The sequence below is a fragment of the Tupaia chinensis genome, unplaced genomic scaffold (genome assembly GCF_000334495.1).
Source record: "Tupaia chinensis unplaced genomic scaffold, TupChi_1.0 Scaffold000272_1, whole genome shotgun sequence".
NCBI classification, from domain to species: domain Eukaryota; kingdom Metazoa; phylum Chordata; class Mammalia; order Scandentia; family Tupaiidae; genus Tupaia; species Tupaia belangeri.
The window spans coordinates 5518848-5523667 of record NW_006159754.1 but is presented as its reverse complement, the minus strand read 5'-3'; the positions used below and the strand labels follow the sequence as shown (position 1 = coordinate 5523667).

The following is a 4820-nucleotide window of genomic DNA, read 5'->3' as shown; positions in this document are numbered from 1 at the left end:
AAAACACAGTGACTTCTTTTCAGAGGCCTTACCCTATCTACCTGCAAGTGGGGTCTAACACCTATCTCACTATCGCTTTGGAAGCTGTGATTCCATCAGCGTGTACGCCAATGAATTGTAACTGGGCAAAGGTTGAATGTAAGCTGATCTCCTTGAGTTAGTGTGTATGTGACTGTTTCTTATCTAATAATGAGGAATCGTACAGTATCTACAGGCAGAAGACCTAGGTGGAAGATACGCTTTTTCGAAGGAAATCATTTTGGTCAGATCACTAAACTGTGTCTGACTTTCCTATTTGTATAATGGAAGAAGGAGGAGGAGGAGTGATGCTAGAAGAATCAAGGATACTTTTTTGAGAGGGCCAGAAATCAGGTTCAGACGCTCATTGCTTAACTAAAAGATTAATATTTTAGTGAGACTGGAACTGGAGAAGGAGCAGACAAGAGTCCATAACCATCTCCTCCTCACTGGAAGAAATACAGAATGCACTGGAAAGAGTCAATGTGAGTGCACACCTAGAAGCAAAGGGTAACCGTTTCATTGTCTTGGAGGCAAAATCATGAGGTGGCCTCTCATTGTCTTTAGGCAGGATCACTCGGGGAGGCAGTCAGTGCTTGAGGAGCATGTTTTGTTCCCAGGCTTGCAGGATGGAAAGACCAGTTTCAGTTTTTTGCCAGAAGCTTAAATCTAAGCAATGTTTTAGAAGGAGCAGAATCAAGGTAGAGTCAAGAAAATCTTTGGCTTCTGCTCTAGTAGTGGTGTGGATCTGGGTGTAGCTTTGCCCGGCTTAATCTGATAACATCTGCCTCAGTGTAACCACATATGCAGGAAGGGGCTGGTGGTGTCTTCCTCCTCCCTATCTTCATAGCCAGATATCTGCAAAACTCAGAAAGGTTATTGTTAACGTTCAGTAGCTAAACATTAGGCTAGTTTCATTGTGAGGGAGGTAAACAATTAATTCTATAAAGTTCAGGAAAGAGCTATTAAAGACTTCCTAAGGGTTTAATCTGTCAAAATGGACTCAGAAACTAAGGCCATTATGGAGTCACTGGTTCTCTTATGGCTTGGTTACAAGAGGAGCACCAATAAACACAGCTACACTTGCTTTCCCTTGAGATGTGACTGTTTTGAGGACCAAGAGGATGAATATTGTGCAACTACCGCCTCAACTATAAAGTGCTATGTCCACCATTTCTGCCAAGAGCCTCTTTGGGGAGCAGACACAGGAAGCAAGGATCAACAATTGGAGCAGAGCGAGTTTGAGAGGTTAACACTCTGTGTTTGAGAGGGACTTTCCAAAATCATAATGCTTTTACAAATCAGCAAAGTACTCCAGTTCGAACTCTCTTTTCACATGTGAATATATTTTATCTTAATTTGATATCTTAGGAAGTTGGTGGAGAACAAATTCTGAGTCAACTTACCAAGAGGTCTCTTATCTCTGGAGCCATTGATGAGATTTAGCTTCCCTGAATCTCATAAATCTTACAAAAACTCACAGCTCTTGCTTTAATGATTTTAAATAAATAATCCAAGATTACTGCCAACATTCCTAGAAAAGACATACAATAGCTCTTTATCTGTAGAGGTGTTTGTTTCAATTACACTCTATGCTGAACTTTCATCGCATAATGTCACAGCTTGGTTTAGATTCATTTTACTGGGTTACATATATCCTCTCTTGCTGGGGTACACATTCCCAAGGGGATAGGTATCTCTTAGAAAGAAACCAGAAATTAAAAAAAAATTTTTTCTGTTGTTTTTCCATAGGTTATGGCAAGCAGCTTCTCTGGAAAGGCAAAATAGGAGTGGGTTTTCCAAGAAGAGAAAGACTTTTACTTTAAGAGAGGTGGCTTATACTTTGAGAAGTATATCTAAAACACTTTTAGAGGATTTAAGCACCACATTTGATTGTGATGTGGATCAGAAAATTATACCTCAATGCATAGTGCTCTGGCATAACAACCACTTTGAATTAAAGGAAATTAGAAGGCCTTGGAAGCTGGCTCAGAATCAAGGTGTCTCTCTGACCATACCTTGTTTCCCCTTCACCCTTAACCCCCCAAGCACAGGGAGAGGCCTTCTTGGAAGTTCCCTTATCCAACAAAGAGAAGTTCTCATCCCAGAAGAAAGAAGTTATGAAATGTCATTAACCAGGAAAAAGATAACCCTTGGAGAAGAGTCTACAAATCAAATATCACACTTAGAGCCCAGATGAATTTTGTTCCAGGCCATTATCTGTTCTTTGTGAGGCCCACTCATATCACCTAAACATCATTTACTCATCCTCTATAACTTTCCTACAGCCCTCATTTCCTCCCCTCTATGAAGAGAGCATTTAAAATTCAGTCATCTGGCTGTTCCTGGAGTTTTCACACTTTGTATGACTTCCAAGAACTTGCTTTTTATTTTTTTCAAATTGCCAGAGGGCTTGTACACTCATCCCAGACAGAAAAGGAGAGGGAATAAGCAAACTCAAGTGGTGCATGATCATCCCTTCTCCTCTATTTCTCCATCCTATTGGAAATTGGGGCAGGCATGCACATATGCCTGGTGCAGGTTGACTGGGCTGGGATCTGAACCAGGGTTAGCCATGTGGTTTTAGGCTCCCTTAATCACTAGGCCACAGGTCTGGCCTTGCACTTGCATGTTAATAAGTTTGTATGCTTTTTCTCCTATGACTCTGTCTATAATTAGTTTATCTTGGTAGGCTTTAATTACTGAACTTTCAGAGGGGGAGAAAAGTTTCTTCAGCCCCAACAATTACACTTCTCCTATCTGCAATAGGAAAAGTGATAAAAATAGCTTCTACTCTTGAAACTCCATTGTTAAAAAGAGAGCCTATTTTACTCTAAATTATTTTTAAGAGATCAACGATCCCTGACCAGTCTCCTTATTTTGCCAGATAAATCATTGAATATTCTTGTTAAATCACATCTCTTTCCATATCCCTTTCCACACTTAGCATAATGGTGATTTATGGCTGTTTTTATAGTTATTTTATTAAAGGGCACAGGCTGTGAAGCCAAACAACAGGATAAAATACCGACTTTCAGGCCTGCAGAGCGGCATAGTGCTAAAACATGGGGAGATTTCTGGTTCAAGTACAGAGACATCCCTGAATATGCCAGATGTGCACTTGCCGGTGATCTGGGGTGGGAAGAAGGCTGGGAGTGAACAGTGGCATCGGGACCCTATTGGGAGTGTTGTTTCTCCCCGACTAACCTCCCCCCTCCACACACACACACCCTTTGTTACTCTTATTCATGGAAGAAATAAACATTAAACAAATTTCTGACTTTGCTACTTACTACCTGGGTGAGAGCAATTTAATGGCTGTGTACTAGTTTCCTTGCCTGTATAGTAGATACAGTAATAGTCACTATCTCACAGAGTTATGAGGACTTCTATAAAGGCAATGGCATATAATGATGTCTTCCACATAGCAAGAGCTCAGAGAATGCTAACTTTTTTTTGTTTTGTCATAACTCTTACAATTCAAGTTTTATGAAGGCAGGCAAATACAACATTGCCTAACATCTATCACAATGTTATACCAAAGAACTCACTTGGTAAGCATTTATTAAATAAACAAATAGGCAATTTAATCTGTAATATTTTATCCATGTGTTCATGTATTTTTACTGTGGAAGTAATTCCAGAAAATAAAGTAGAAAGCAAAACCAGTTGGAAGGTTGTGGTAGAGATTGGATCTGGAGTACTTGACATTTAACCTCAATTACCTCTTAAATTATTACAAGACAAAATGAATAAAATGTTAAAATACTGTAGTCTGAGAATAGTGTAAAGAAATTGTACATACTTGTTAAATTATGTGTTGTAGTTAAACAGTGTTGAGTGTAGATAATGACAAGGAGAATGTTTCTTCTTTCCTTTTCTTTTTTTAGACAGTGTCTCTCTCATGAAGCCAGCAACTGATAATACTGGTTAAGATGCTGGACTCCCACATGGTAAACCATGATTCAAGTCCCAGGCCTGCCAACTTGAAACTCTCACTGGCGTGTGTGCATGATTGCCCATAATCCTGAGAGGAGAATGGAGGAGAAGGGATTGCAACATGCCCATCCTCCCTGGGGGTGATTTCTCACTTTCTGTGTCTCTGTGTCTCTCTGTCTCTCTGATGAGTACATATACTATATAGCAAAAATCTCTCTCTAAAAAACAAACAAGCAAACAAACAAACAAAAAACAACAACAAAAAAACAGTGTCTCACCATGTTGTGATCCTCTTGGGTTTGCAGGTGTTTACTATTACACCTGGCCATTGGATTGGGTCAAGAATATGAGCACACCTCCCATCTGATCCCAGCCTGTGGAACATAGTATCTTAACAGCACGTACCAGCAGCTTGGCCTAGATTACATTTTCAATATCAATACATGATACCCCAGAGCCTAATGCTAAACATTTACAAAACATTAAAGCTTATAACAACACATTATATAGTCAACTGATCATTGACAAAGGAGCAAAGTCAGTGCAACCAAGGAAAATCATCTTTCAAACAGTGGAGCTGGGAAAAACAGACAGCTACATTCAAATATATAAATCTAGACAGACATTATACTCATCATAAAAATTAACTCAAGGTGAATTATAGACCTAAACATAAAATGTAAAACTATTAAACTTCTAGAAAATAATAGAAAAATTTTAAATGATCTTGCATATGGTGATGACTTTTTAGCTACAACACTAATGGCACCATCCATTAAAGAAATAATTGATAAGCTAGACTTCATTAAATTTAAAAACTTTTTTTAAAAGAGATTTTTGCTATAGGGCATGTGCACTCACCG

At 39.0% G+C, this 4820-nt stretch overlaps 1 long non-coding RNA gene across 1 annotated transcript; it reads right to left on the bottom strand.

The window, feature by feature from the left end:
- Window positions 1-445: 445 nt before the first annotated feature.
- On the bottom strand, window positions 446-4367 carry LOC102494615 (uncharacterized). Its single transcript, XR_334712.2, has 3 exons — window positions 4236-4367; window positions 1425-1552; window positions 446-876 (listed from the first exon to the last, which is right to left on the bottom strand). It is a non-coding gene; the product is annotated as an uncharacterized LOC102494615 (long non-coding RNA).
- Between the last annotated feature and the right edge of the window lie 453 nt (window positions 4368-4820).